The 15449-nt window shown below is 44.3% G+C and overlaps 1 non-coding gene across 1 annotated transcript; it reads right to left on the bottom strand.

Moving 5' to 3' along the window:
* Positions 1-1448: 1448 nt before the first annotated feature.
* LOC145407340 (5S ribosomal RNA) lies at positions 1449-1567 on the bottom strand. Its single transcript, XR_013898701.1, has one exon. It is a non-coding gene; the product is annotated as a 5S ribosomal RNA (ribosomal RNA).
* Positions 1568-15449: the final 13882 nt, after the last annotated feature.

Here is a 15449-nt window from a genome sequence, read left to right as displayed (position 1 = left end):
CGATGGGACCACCTAGAGACCTTGGGATACCTTCGTTGGAAAGAGGAAGAGTTGGTGAGTCTTATGAACTTCACTGAATTCTCTAGCTTTTATCATCTGTCAGATATAAGGGTTTGAAGTAAGGGTATTTTTTCCAAAATCTCGGAAATCGCCCGTAGGGAGGAGTGTGCAGCTACCGGGAACCCCCCAGCGGCTAAGGCTTAATGCGTTAGCAGGTCATAAAAACACTACAGTAGAAGCAACATTTTCATTACAGTAAGTAGATCACAAACAATAACAACACACAGTCTTACTTAATCTATGCATCACTCGTCGTCTGCTGCTCTCCCCCCTCACCCCACTCCCCCACTGCCACAGTGCGGTGAAGAGACAGAGGTTGAAGGGAGCCAGTAAGAGGAGGTGAGTTATGAGACAAAAAGCCTTTGACTCCACCCTATTGAGAAGAGCTGTATGTGGAGAGCCTCCCCACACACGAAAGTTGTACTCCCCACAGGGGCGAATAAAACCCACATATAAAGTCAACAACTGTGCAGAAGTGAAAAGGGTACAGAGTCGGCTTAGTACACCTAATCTCTTGGAAGCAGATATGACAAGAGATGTAATATGATCCCTCCAAGATAAGTCCCGAGAGAATGAAACCCCAAGTATGTTTACGGATGATGCAGGATTGAGCTGGATATTAAACATTAGCGGGTACTCCTGCGGAAGATTCTCTCAGGCTGATAGGTGTAAGAACAGAGTCTTCGATGCATTAAAAACAAGATTACTTTTACTCCGGTCAGAGACAGAAGCCAAGTCAGACATTAGGTGTGCCAAAGCATCGTCCCTTGTTTGTTGAAGTAACTGCTGAGATGGACACTGTGGGACCAGAATGGTGAGGTGAAGGGTGGAGTCATCAGAGTATGAGTGGACAGGGTTAGATGTACCATACAGCTTAGAAGGTCACTGATGAAGAAAAGGAAGAGTTGGTGATAGGACAGCCCTATGGAACACCACTTGATACATCTAGAAGAATGGTGGCCGTCTACAACAATAGCTACAGGACGGCCAGAAAGGAAGCTATACACGAAGGTAGAGAGAGAAGGCTAGAAACCGTAAAAGGGTAGTTTGGAAATTAAAGATGTATGCCAGACTCGATTGAAAGCCTTTGAGATGTCAAGTGCAATGGCAAAGCTTTCGCCAAATTCCCGAAAGGATGACGACCTGGAGTCTGAAAAAAGATGCTTCAAAATTTTACTGTTAAGAATACGCTGAACAGTTAAAGCTAAGCTAGGTTACATTTTGATAAACACTTAGATAGGGACAGTCCCTACCGCCAATACATTCATTCATTCATTCATTCATTGCCAGACGCCATGTATCCCAAACGGGGTGGTCAAGGGCTTAGAGTTAATTGTTTTACAGGGAGGGGCACTAATCCTCCACCAACCCCACTTGACACGTAGGGATGCCAACAGCATCTGGTGTTCCCAGGCGGTCACCCATCCAAGTACTAACCAGACCCAACGTTGCTTAACTTCACTGATCGGATGGGAAGCGGTGTACTCAACGTGGTATGGCCGTTGGCTAAATACACTGACGAATAAAAAACAGGGAACTGGATTTATCAAGAATCGTTTATTTACCACCCCAGAAATACTGTAATCAGAAAAATATAACAGACTATCAAGAAGAAGAACTGATTTGGTAGAGTCCTTCTACTGATTAAAATAAACTGTATGTTTACCCCTAACTTCCATCTATCTATCTATCTACTGCCAGAAGCCTTAATCCCATAAGGGGTGGTCACAAACAAATCGCATCTATGTCGCCCTGTCCCCTGCTATTTTGCTGCCCTGCTCCCAGCTCACACACCCTTCTCTCATATACCTCTCCACTTCATTCCTCTGTCTCATCCTTGGCCTCACCCGACCGCTCCCCCTTACACCTAACTCACATACACTCTCCTTGTCAGTCTCAAATTCTCCACCCTCTCTACATGGCCAAACCATCTAAATGTGTTTCTCCTAACACTTCCCATCACATTCACATCCACACCACAATGCTCCTTCACTCTCTCATCTGTCAGTCTGTCTCTCCATGTGACTCCACATGCTCCTCTCAAATAACTCATATCCACTGCTCTCACTCTTGACTTCTGTCCCTCCAACAAGGTCCAAGTTTCACTTCCATTCGATAGAGTTGGTATCACAATAGCTACTGTCATGTAGTAACTCTTTACTTCCATGCTCACTTCCCTGTTTCTTATCACTGCTTGCAAGGAACCAGCAACCTTTCTTCCTTGTTGTATCCTATCAAGCACTTCACCCTCCAAACTTCCATCCTTACTCATCACACTACCCATGTACTTAAATGCACTCACATTTTCCATTTCCTCTTCATCCAACCTCACTGTACATTACTAACTTCACTTTGCTTGAAGACCATAATTTTACTCTTCCTTACAGTCACCTATAGGTTATGTTTCTTACACACTCTCCCAAACTCATTCATCAAGTCTTGCAGCTCCCCTTTGTCTTCACGTAACAACACAGTATCATCTGCAAACAACAGTACAGGGAGTTTCCAAACACTATCCTCTCTCGTTAATGCCACTCCAACATCCACTGTGCTACCTTGTATCTCTTTCATAACCCCATGCATATACAGACTGAACAACCATGGAGACATGACATATCTGTTTCAATCCAACCTTAAAATAGAAAAATTTACTCAGTTCATGATCCACACGCACTGCAGCCTTAGCACCCTCATACATACTCTTCACGGCATTCAGCAACTTCCCATCTACTCCATATATTCTTAATACTTTCCTTGCCTATCTTCCCCGTCATATGCTTTCTCCAAATCCACGAAAGCCGCATACAACTTCATTCAATTCTCTAGAAACTTTTGCACTAAAGATTTAAGAATGAATATCTGATCTACACAACCTCTTCCCCTCCTAAAACTTCCCTGTTCTTCTCCAACTAATTCCTCTGTTATTTCCCTAACTCTGTAAATAAGTATCCTACCATATACTTTTCCTATTACACTAAGAAGACAAATGCCCCTATGATTACCACACACTTCTTTTTCCCCTTTTCCTTTGTACAAGGGAATAATTATATCTGACTTCCTATCCTCTGGGACTCTACCTTCCTCCCAGGCCAATCTGCATATATTCCACATCCATTCTACTACTATCTCTCCCCAATGCTTCAGCATTTCACCACACACTCCATCCATTCCTGGGGCTTTCCCCATTTCAACTTTCTTCATTGCTTCCACAACTTCCATCCTAGTGTTTTCTTCTTCTCTTCTCACCTCCCTCCTTCTCCCAGCCATTCCCCAGCCACTTATAGTCGCATTACTTTCATTCTGTATGTTCAACAATTCGTTAAAGTGTTCTCTCCATCTGCTCACTTTTTCTCCCTTTTCCACTAGTAATTTACCACTGTTATCTTTCACTCCCTGACTAACTTCTTTGACACTTTGTCTAACTCTCTTTACCTCTTTCCAGAACATATTCTTACATTCTCTCCACTTTACACTCATTTTCCTTCCAAATTCCTCATCCACTCACTTCTTACTCTCTCTTACCTCTTTTCACCTCTCTCTACCTCTCTACATATAATTCTCTCTTTTGTCTCTCAACTTCTTCCACATCCCTGTTTCTCATCCACTCACTATATGCTTTCTTCTTTTGTGCCACAGCCTGTCTCACCTGTTCATTCCACCATGCTGTTCCCTGCACCCTTTTTCATCTTCTCTTCACCCCACAAACCACCTCATATGCTGCACAGATTTATTCTATGAATATCTTGCACACGCCTTTCAAGTCCCTTATTTGCTCCAATCCATATTTACCCAATCGCTCCTCCATTTCTCTCTTATATTCTGCCTTTTTCCATCCTCTTGCAACCTTTCCATCCTCCTTGTATGAACTACCTCCTCCTGTCCTTCCCTTCTTCTATTTTTCCATTTCATTTGGACCTAGATTCTCACCACCACCAAATGGTGGTGAGAAAGTCCACTCACCGAACCTCTATATGCTCTTGCATCCATTGCACACCTTCTCACATGGTCATCCACACACACATTATTAATCATTGCCTTCCATTCACCACCCACCCTTCTCATCATTCGCCATGTATACCTATGGATAATTCTGTATCTGAAAAGGGTATTCGTTATCACCAACCCCTTCCTGGCACATATGTCCACTAAAGCCACTACCACAGCCTCTGGTAAGCTGCTGGGATAGGCATCCCAGATCCATTGCCTGGACCTGGGACTGTGCAATGAGTGGGACCTGTGGTATGTCTGTCCCCCTTCATTAATACTGACTATGACAAAATACAAGAATAAGTTTTAAAGCAAGCCTAAGGACAGTAAATCACCCAGGGGGATGACGGTGGGTTCATGGAATGTGGGAAGTCTGAGGGGAAGCGCGCGGGAAGTTGTTGAGGCATTCAGTAGGAGGCGGGTGGATTTGGCGTGTTTGCAGGAGGTCCGGTACAGGGGTGGATCAGCCAGAAAGATTGTTGGGAGGGACTGTTACTATAAGTTGTTTTGGCAGAGGGTGACAGACGGATATGGGAGTGTTGGTGTGATGGTTGCGGAGAAATTTGTGGAATATGTTATCAATGTTATGAGAGTTAGCGATAGGATATTGGTAGTGAAAATTCTGTTCAGCTGAAAGATAACTGCAATTATATCGGCATATGCCTCACAGGTAGGATTGGAAGAAGTAGAGATAGGTAGATTTTGGGATGATTTAATACATGTAGTAGGTGGTATGCAGGATGATGAGATAGTGATTTTGGCAGAGGACTTAAATGGTCATGTAGGTGAAGCTGAACAAGGTTATGAAGGAGTACATGGGGGATGTGCATATGGTATAAGGAATGCGGAAGGGGAAAGGATACTCGAGTTTGGGGAGGCAACGGACATGATTGTGATATTTTAGGAAAAGAGAAAGTGGGTTAATTATGTATGAGTCTGGGGGAAATAGCAGTCAGATAGATTATTTTCTGGTTAGGAGGGCTGATAGGAGGTTAGTGAGGGATGTTAAAGTTATAGGGAGTGAGGAGTGCATGCAGCAACACAAAATATTGATTTGTGACATGGTGCTTAAAGAACGAGTGATGAAAAAGAGGACTTATCTGGGCTCTTGTTAACTGCCGATGGTTGCGAGCCACTTGGTTCCTAAGGTTTCAGATTTACGAGCCAAATAAATTTTTAGTAGCCAAACTGACTACGAGCCGAAATATTTTATAATAAATACATTTGTTTATTTACACATTGTAATGATTAGAATCATATAATGAGGTTTTTAACATTCACAGTGGCAACAAGGAAAGACTTAATAATCGATCACAACGTGCTTTTTTGTTCATTTAACCCTTCAAGTGATAATCTCATCGATCGGGCTTTTTGCGCAATTTCTTAAGAGGACGAGCAACATCGATCGTACAACATCCACAAAAAACTGGCGGCAGCTGGCTCCACCCCAGCTGTGACATAGATGGCTTCTAACCAATCAGAACTAGGTGTTGGACACATCAGAGAGGGGACCCAGGCCCGTAACCAGGCGGTGGGGGGGGTGTCTTGTGGTGGTCTCCTCCCATCCCTCCATCCCCATCCACCCCCTCCTAGCCTTACCAGCTCCCCCCACCCGCACCCCCTAGCACCTCCCCGGCCTCGAATATTTTGCATATTTTTTACCCTTTATGGTGCGTGTTTATGAATCATTACCTGTAATTTATTGGTGTCTGCATACAGATATGCACACCACAATTATTTTAGCTGTCTTTAGTCAAAACCCATTTGAAAAAGACATTTTATTTTATGCAGACGCATGGAAGCATGTTGGAGCCTTCAAAATGAAACGAAACGAAAACCAGATTTGACAGCTCGGAGGGGAGGTTAGGCGAGGGGAGGGGAGGGAAGGAGAGGAGAGAGGAGGGGAGGGGAGGCAGGGGATTGGAGGTCTGAAGAGGGGAGAGAAGGGGAGGATAATTTTTACTATTTATCAAATTTTTATTGGGGGGTTCATGACTAATTTCCCTTGCTAGATTTGACAGCTCGGCGGGGAGGGAAGGGGGGAGGGGAAAAGGGAGGGGAGGTTAGGCGAGGGGAAGGGAAGGGGGGAGGGGAAAGGGGAGGGGAGGTTAGGTGAGGGGAATGGAAGGGAAGGGGAGGGAGGGGATTGGAGGTAGGAGGAGAGGAGAGGAGGGAAAGATAATTTTTATTTATCATTTATTTGGGGGGTTTGTCTATTTTATTTTTTTCTAAGCACATTACAATGGTTTATAACATTTTTACACACCAAAAAAAAATTGATTTTGGTGATTTTTGTACGTATTGTTGCGAAGAAAACAGGTGCTAGCGGCGCATTTTCTTTCTCGCCGAGGCCGCAACGGGTAACTATTATAAACTTTGACAGGCCATAGCTCGGTAACTATTGGGTCTAGGAGGGTGGGGTTTGCGTTTTCAGGTGTGTAAACTCAACCTCTATAAACTGGGCATAAAACTTTTAACCTTTCAGGAAGCTGAAAAAATGGCCTGTTTTTGCATTCTGGGGGGCAGTCGAGTCTGGGGAATTGCGTACCCGAGGGGTTAAGTGAGATTTACTTATTTTGTAGTTTACTGGGTTTTGAAGCGGATGTATTTTCTCCTCGCCAAAAGGCGACTTGCATGTAAAATTTGCTCACCAAAGGGAAACAATACTCGCATTTGCGAGCTGTGGCTTGCCAAACAAGAGCCCTGCTTATGTACCTAGGAGGAAAACCAAGTAGTAAGGGATGCCTTCTATAGTGAGATGAGGAGAGTGGTGGCTGAACACAGAGCGGTAGACAGAGGCGTTAATGAACAGTACAGAGCCCTCAAGAACAATCTCTTGAGAGTTACTGATGTAATATGCAGTTGGACAAGAGGACCACCATGACATAAAGCAATTTGGTGGTGGGATGAGGGTGTAGAAGTTGCAGTTAAGGAGAAAAGAAGGCTTTTCTGGGAACAGAAGGGTGGTAGCAAGAAGGAATACTTGGCTGCCAAGTGTATAGCTAGAAGAGAGGTATACATGGCGAAGTCTGAGTCACAGAGACTTCTTGATAACCTAAATCATGGGGAAAGGAAAAATTTAAGGTGGCAAATCAGATGAAGAGGGATAATTGGGATATTATAGGTGAGCAGTGTGTAAAGAATGATGAAGCAATGGTAGTGGTGAACAGTGAGGATATTAAAGATGCATGGAGAGAGCATTATAGCCAGTTGTTGAATGAGGAGTTTGTCTGGGACAGGGAAGGTTTGGAGCCAGCAGATCCAGTGTTTGGCCCTTGGCCTTTGATTGATGCTGCTACTGAGAGTGAGGTAATAGGAAGGATGAAGGTCGGGAAGGCAGCAGGTGTATCTGAGTTGACTGCCGAAATGTTGAAGGCCTCAGGAGATATAGGGGCATGGTTAGTCACTGACCTGATAAATATGATTATTTATGAGTGTGTTGTCCCAGATGATTGGATGAAAAGTGTAACTGTAAATGTGCATAAAAAGGGAAGGGTGATGTCCTGGAAAGAGGAAATTATAGAGGTATAAAGCTTTTAGATCAGATAATGAAGGTAATGGAGAGAGTTTTAGAAGGTATGATTAGAGAAAAGAGTGAATATTGATGAGATGCAGTTTGGGTTTAAGCCAGGTAGGGGGACCACTGATGCCATTTTCATTGTTCGACAGCTTCGGGAAAAATATACTGGGTAGAAAAGGGATCTGTATTTTGTTTTTGTTGATTTGGAAAAGGCCTTTGATAGAGTCCCTAGAGAGGTGGTGAAGTGGGCAATGAGAAAGCTTGGCTAGGGGGAGTGGCTGGTTAGGGTGGTTTTGGCTATGTACATGAGTGCTCACACCCAGGTAAGAGTGAATGGAGATTTGAGTGATGAATTTTCCGTGACGTTGATGTGCATCAGGGGTCAGTTTTGAGTCCCATGTTGTTTATCATGGTACAATACTTGCAGCCCTCTCATGCGACTTCAGAAATGGACTCCCGTTGGAGATCTTGTATGCTGATGATTTGGTGTTGATTGCAGAGAACGAAAGGGAGGCAGAGGAAAGGTTTGTGAAGTGGAGAGATGGTATGGGGCACGAGCTTAAGGGTAAATGCAGATAAAACAAAAGTGATGATATCTAGGGTTGGTGACAGTACTGTCAAAGACGGGGGAGTGGCCATGTGCAGTTTGCCACAAGGGCGTGGGAAGTAATTCCATCTTGTGTAGTGTTTGTGATAAATGGGTGCACAAGAGATGCAATGGTATCAGAGGTAGACTGCGAGATAATGCTGATTTTATGTGTACGGCATGTCGGGGAGAGCAGGTGGAGATTGTCAGGCATGAAAGGATTGAACATGCTGGCGAATCTCCTGAGTGTGTGGAAGAGTTTTGTTATCTGGGAGACATGTTGTGTGCTGGAGGTGCGGCTGGAGCTAGCTCTGTGGCTAGGGTGAGAAGTGGTTGGAAGGAGTTCAGGAAGCTCTTGCCTCTCCTGACATTGAGAGGACTCTCCCTACGTGCTAAGGGGTCTTCGTATGCAGCAGTGTTAGGAGTGTAATGCTGTATGGTAGTGAGACCTGGGCAGTAAAGAAGGAGGATACTCACAGGATCAGACATACAGAAATGACAATGATTAGGTGGATGTGTAGTGCATCCCTGCGTGCAAGGTCTGGGAGGGCTGGGTTTACGATGGAAGAGTTGAGAGGTAGGATGGAACTGGAGTGTATTGGTGTTGCGATGAGGAGAGGGAGATTGAGATGGTTTGGGCATGTGGAGAGGATGGGGGATGATAATCGGGTGAGGAGGGTGAGAAGTGTTAATACTGGGGGTGGGGTTATGAGGGGTAGACCGAGAAAGGCATGGGACAAGGTCATTAGGTGTGACCTCAGGGTGAAGGGACTGAACAGGGAGGCTGCAATAGATCATACAGCATGGAGAGCCGCCATTAGGTGACCAAGGTCGACACATGCAAGCGTGTTGGAGCCTTTAAAAACGAAACGAAATGAAATGAAAGCATGCCATTCTCATCCATCTATGCAGGCACACCCAACTCACCAACTACTACATCCTCCTTCACATTCCCTACTTTTCCATTCTTATCTCCAAACAAAAACACTCTCTCATTCCTTTCAAACTTTTCCATGCACACTTCCATATTTAACCAGAACTCTTCTCTCACTCTGCTTGCCCGATCTTGCATTGGCGCATACACACACAACTGCCCACATTTGTAGTCCAACTTTCAATCTTATCCACATAACCCTTGAGTCAACTGATCCATACTCTCATATATTTTCCTTTAATCTGTTACTAAAAAAAACACACACTCCTTCTTTTGCCCTCTCATCCTCACCTACTAACACTCATATACCCCATCCATACTCCCATTCTCTCATACTCTAACCCCCCCATTTAGTTTCAGTTAATCCACCTACATCCAATTTCACACTCTCAAACACCTGAACAATCTCTCTCTCTTTCTTTCACCTCATCATTTGCACCCCTAACATTCCATGTTGCAATCCCGAACTTAATCAACTAAAATTATCCATTCCTAACTACTGGCAGAGAATTTTAAATTAGCTATGCCAAAAGTAAGACATGCATTTGGAGTTTGGCAGCAAGTTCTTACTCTTGGTAGTAACCTCATCCGGGTGACGGTATGTGTGAAGTCTTTATATATTTCACCGGTAAAAAAAAAAAAAAAAAAAAAAAAAAAAAAAGCCCAATATCTGGTAATCTATGAAGCATAACAAATAACCTGGGAGATTGATTTCAATACGAAAGTAGGAAAGGCCCCGCCCATTTGGCAAAGAATTAATGACAATTTTAATACTGAATACGGTAAGCATATGCTTTACAGTATTTGAAACTGCAGAAGCACCTTACCAACTCAGTTCTTCTTCTTCTTCCTGAGTCTGTTATATTTTTCTGATTATTTTTGGGGAGGTAAATGAACATTTCATGTGAAATCTGTTTCCCCACTGATTTTAGCTGTGTTAACTCATTTGACTCTCACGGTAACAGAGGAAGGGACTGTCCTAATTAAGAGTTTAACTAAATCTACCCTAACCTAGCTTAACTGTACCTAGTAACCTTATCTAACCTAACCTAACCTAGAATCCAGTTGGAAAGTTGGGAAATGAAAACCACTTTTGAATACGGAGTAGCAGCAGGGCAGCCACAGGATGCGGGTGTGCTGCAATGTCCACACACAGCAAATGCTGTAAACACCGAGGGCCTCGCCCTTCTGATCACATCTGCAGCATAGTGGGACAGGCTGATGCCAGTAATAGTCTCTCAACCTTGAAGAGTGGCAGGGAAAGGTCAGGAAAAACCCCCAAGGACAAGAAACGAACTTGGATGGCAGTGTTTCTGGTGTGGCAGTGCAAACGGCACCATGTGTCATGAATGGTGCAGGAACTGGCAAACGCCTAAGCATGAGGGAGGACAGCGATGCATCACCTGCTGACTGTGAAATGGAACGTAGTGAACTGAAGCAAAATTGTGACGCCAGAGTGAAGCTGAATTTCATCTCAGACTGCGAGCTCTTCCTCTTGCAAAAGGCCAAGTGGACTGTTTCTGTAGCAGCACAGGTTCCTGAATTTGAAGTACTGTTCAAAGAAGGTACAACATGTCCGTAGATGACAGTGAGAAGTGGCCATGCCGTGGAGTACCTGACTGGTGGTGGATTTAATAGTGTTGTTTTGGAAGCTGTTACCAACCACCCCCTGACCAGGATTATTATTCATAATGTTCCTGTCTACTGGGAGGTGGAGGATCTTGAAGCTCCAGAAAATGTCCTGTGATGAAGAGAAAATTGGTTGGCAAGTATCCAAGGCCACAGCTGATGACTCTGACTGACAGGGAGACACCAGCTACAGTTCTGATTATGCCACTGGGATACACGGAGGTTGCATGCTGTGTTTCGAAGCCTGACCTCTGCTACCACTGCAGCAGGTGGGGGCATCTGGCATGGAAGTGCAGCGCGGCATTCAGGTGTCATTTTTGTGCTGGGAGGTATGAAGGTAGCAACTGTCTGGAAAAAGTTAAGAGAGACAAACACTTCAAACACAAGTGCTGCAACTGTGGAGGCACACACAATGCCCACTCACCCTTGTGTCCCCCCAAACCAAGGACGACCAATGCACCAGTGCACAATGCAGCTCAAGCCCAAGTAGCACAACCACCACTGCCAGCACCGACCAATATTTGAGAAGCCTGTCTACAGGCCTCAAATTTCCAAAAGCCGGAGAAAACAACCACTGCTGCACCTGTGCAGTCAGCAACCAACAAGTCCTGCTGAATCCTTGGCCAGTCAGCCTCCAGATGGCGATTCCAGCCAGCACGACACCAGGCTAAGGGATGTCATTAGGGATCTCCAGTTGACAATGCAGGACCTAACCTGAAGACTCCAAGTCGAGCTGCATTTGCAGCAAGAGAAGGACTACTTTGTCAAGTCTAAAATAGAAAGCAGGGATTCTGCTGCTGTGTGCAACGTGACTTGAGGCTTCTGGTACTCCAGGTCATGACTGCGGGAAGGAGCCTGTGGGTGGATAACTGAACTGGGGGGAAGGCATGCAAAGGGAGAAAATAGGGCAGTTCCCCATGCCCAGGTTGAAAAGCCTGTTCAAGGGGGGCTCGTTGACATGTGCCAAGACCTGGCAGGAGTGACAGAGAAGCTGGAACAATTGGAGGGGGGGGTTAGAACAGTTAAGGAAGACAATGAGGTCCAGCAGCTCCACTTGTACCTTTCTGACCTGAAATGTAAATGCCTTACAGACCTGCTTTACTGACCTACACTCTTACGTTACAGTACAAAACCAGGCTCAGCTGCCTTACAAGAGGAAAGCCGTCATTTGTCCACCCCGGGAGGTTGTGTTGTTCTACAACTTATTATACTGACTGAGAAAATCTCATACCCGGTAGTTAATAAAATGACAATCTGTGACTTTCCACTCTCCATAAACACCCTGTATTTGTACCATAGCTCTAGAAAGCACTACACTTATGAAATGGATGGTATACAGTTCCAAGCACAAATACAGGCATAGCCCAGTTTAACTATGCAATTGGTTAACCCGCCGCGTGCCAGTGCCGAATGGTCTAACAAAAATCTGCGGTCAGTGCTGTTTTAAAACGGTTTAAAATTAAAACATTCACTGTGACCACATTTTTCAAGATTCGCGGGTAAAAATTGGCAGGCATGTATGTTAACTGTTCCTTTATCATGCCCCAGGCAGTCAAGGCCATACACCCACTCACTCCCCCTCCTCACACTCGCTCTGCCTCACTCTACCTGTGTGCCTCACCCAGTGCTGTGCATAATGAAGGGATGTTGTAAATATTTTCATGTAAGTGAAGGGACTATACATAGTGAAATCAAGTTGTAAATATTTTCTTGTAAGTGTAAGAACTGTACATAGTGATGTCAAGCTGTAAATAACTTCTTGTAAGTGCCAGGACTTTTTTTTTTTTTTTTTTTTTTTTTTTTTTTTGTGAGGAAGATGGCACCAGAGGCAGCGACCCCGCAAATACTGTTCCTTTCAAGAGAAAAACAAAATACACAAGAGAGCCAAATTCAAGATCCGATTATTTCGAGATGCCTGGATACACTGCATTTGAAAGACTGGAGATCATAGGAAGCAGGAAATACAGACAGAGGGAGACAGTTCCAGAGTTGACCTGTTGCATAAATGAAGGACCAGGAGTAACGATTAACTCTTGCATTAGAGAGTTGGACAGAAAACGGATGAGAGTTTGCTGCTAGATGGGTGCTACGCGCCTGTCGTAGAGGTGGAGGAATACATGCAGACAGTTCAGAGGAGCAGTGACCATTGAAGTAGCGACAGAAAAGAGATAAAGATGCAACAGTGCGACGAAGAGACAGGTTGAAGGGAGTCAGTAAGAGGAGGAGAGTTAATGAGATGAAAAGCCTTTGACTCCACCCTATTGAGAAGAGCTGTATGTGGGGAGCCTCCCCACTGTTCATAGTGAAGTCAGGTTGTACCTATCTTCAAGTAAGTGTAAGACAATGCATTAACTTTGAGACAGACACACAAATTGAGACAGATGTTGAAGTAGTAAGTACCTGTAATCAGAAAAGTGTACTGAACATTGCTGTACCTTCCCAACTTAAATACCCGAGTCTACCTTACATAGAAAACGGCTTTCTCTCACCTACTGGTACGTGGTGAGCGTGAGAGAATGAGAATACCTGTAAACAAGTATGCTGGAATCAATAGAACCCACTTCTGAGCTTTGGTATTTTAATGGTGGAATTCGTTGTTTTCACATCAAAATCTATCATTTCATCCAATAAAAAAAAAGGTCAAAAACTGGCTGGCACGGGGGTGACCTATCTATCTATCCATTGCCAGACCCCATAATCTCGTAAGGGGTGGCCATTTGACTTTGAGTTATTTGTTTTACAGTGAGTGACCAATAGGGCTAAAAATAGCTGGCATGCAGTGGGTTAAGTAAAAACCCATCGTTAGGCAGGGTATCGTTTATCAGGGTAGATTTAACACGTAAAGTATAAGGATGTGTTTTTGAGCCTTAGGTCTCCTCCCAACCAATTTCTAAACCCACCCAAATGAGTCCAAAAACAAGTTTAAAGCCAATCTAAATGGCCTAACAGATGTAAAAGAAGTTACCCTAAGCCTAACACTTGTAAATAACTCATTAAAACCAAATAATAAAACCTGAAAATCTTCAATATATCTAAAAAAAAAATCAAACTTAGTAAACTGTACCCCAAAATGACAATGTTCAACCCACCTATAGCTAAAGCACATTAATTTACATCTAAAAACAGTATATAAATCAACCTAAACGTGTTTGCCATCACTCAACTGACCCCACACGACCAACTGATAAGGTGCTGCAGTGAAATCTTGGGCTGTGGAAAGTGCTGCCATGCTGTACTTCTGTACCACTCTGATACTATTTCTAACTCCTGTATGTAATACATCTTATAAGGCAAATGCTGCCATGCTGTACTTCTACACCACTCTGATACTACTTCGAACTCCTGTATTTAATACATCTTATAAGGCAAATGCTGCCATGCTGTACTTGGATGCCACTCTGATACTACTTCTAACTCCTGTATGTACTATATCTTATAAATCCAATTACATTTCATACTATAGCTGATATTTGCTAAAGGGCAAGTTGCATCACCCACGATTTTAAAACCACTGACTGTATTAAACTGTATTTGCCAAAGGAGGTGTGTGGCATGATCCACCACCTTCATTTGTTGCTTGACAATAAATATGCATTACAGTATACCGGGTATTCAATCAATCAATCCTTTGAGTACATTGGGTAAGACAAAAATCGTAGATAAGGCTAAAGGAAAGTGATGATAAAAACTGTGGAAAATTTGTCAACAAGAAAAGGTAATTTACCACCGTGAAAATAGTCAGATTACAGAAAACAAACTGTAGGAATATGAATTGAATTCGTACGGTCCTTCTACTTCAAGTAAAGCGTATGTTGACCGTAAACAAATCTCAAGTGATTAACACAAGACTTTCTAACAAAAATATAGGGACAACATATAAAATACACCTACTTCCATATATTACAGAACGCCGCCTGAATGCTGCCGCCAGTGTTTACTGCAGAACTCGCCGAATGGACACGATGTCAGTGCACCAAATAAACTCAAATGTGCAACCTATCACAGTTTAAAACCAAATATTGTAGTGGAAATCAAACTGGAAAGGTGTTGAAACTTAACTGGAGGCTTCAGCCCCCAGACCCCCTCAGTGATAACCTACCTCATTGCATGCAGTCTGAAGTGTATATTAGGCAAAACTTGCGCCTAAACAGTATCGTGCGCCAAGAGCGTTCGAAAATCATCTCGCAACCATAGGATGGCAAAGTTAGTGTGATAATAATGATGACGGTGGGGGTAGACGCCGTGAAGCGATTAAAATTAAAATGCCCGCCGCCGGACCACCCACCCCGCCACCACCCACCCCACCACCGGGCCACCACCACCCCACAACCCCAGGAAGAGACAACGGGGGGGGGGGCTAATGACCCAGGGCAAGAGGGTCACCCACCCACCACTGACCTGTGCCCCTTTTCCCAGCAACTACCTCGACACCAGGTGAACCAGGATCGGAGACAACCTCACAGGCGGGCCAACCATCGACAGCAGTGGGGTGGGACTGAGCAAGAATCAGTCCCTAGTAACATTTTGGCGACGGCCATAGTTACACCCCTCAAGGGCAGGAGGCCCTTCAGTGAGCCACGAGGTGTCCCCACCTCTGCCACGTCCAGGGTAAGAGGCCCAAAAGTGAGCCACGAGGGAGTAATACCCTCTGCCACATACACAGTGAGCCACGAGGGAGCAATACCCTCTGCCACATACAGGGCAGGAGGCCCTTTGGTGAGCCACGAGGGGCC

The sequence above is a fragment of the Coenobita brevimanus genome, chromosome 72, assembly GCF_032717465.1.
Source record: "Coenobita brevimanus isolate Jiangsu-jjx chromosome 72, ASM3271746v2, whole genome shotgun sequence".
NCBI classification, from domain to species: Eukaryota; Metazoa; Arthropoda; class Malacostraca; order Decapoda; family Coenobitidae; genus Coenobita; species Coenobita brevimanus.
The sequence above is the reverse complement of the archived record's forward strand: the minus strand, read 5'-3'. Positions and strand labels throughout refer to the sequence as shown.